Raw genomic sequence first — 377 nt, forward strand, 5'->3', positions numbered from 1 at the left:
TGCACAGAGCACAGAGCTGAACAATAAACTTAGCACAGAGTTGAAAAAATAGCATTAATATAATCGGCAATTTTTACTTTCTGACGTTTTATTCAGTAGACTACCTATCCGCAGTCAATTATCTCAAGAAATTCCTGTAGTTGAAAAAAGAAATCAATTTTGAGAAAAAATTCACACACAATACCTATAAATCTCTCAAGTAGAAATATTTTTTCTCCCAAATGTTGCATCTACAGACAGTGGAGCTGAAAGTTTTTTTTTTTTTTTAAGAAGATAAAAAAAACTGAACAATTACCTGAACAATTTGCTACGAAACATCGGCTTGAAACATGCAACATCACGACGACAATTAAAATTGGGTTTTGGGAATTGAAAAA

This window comes from Artemia franciscana, chromosome 12 (genome assembly GCF_032884065.1).
Source record: "Artemia franciscana chromosome 12, ASM3288406v1, whole genome shotgun sequence".
Taxonomy (NCBI): Eukaryota; Metazoa; Arthropoda; class Branchiopoda; order Anostraca; family Artemiidae; genus Artemia; species Artemia franciscana.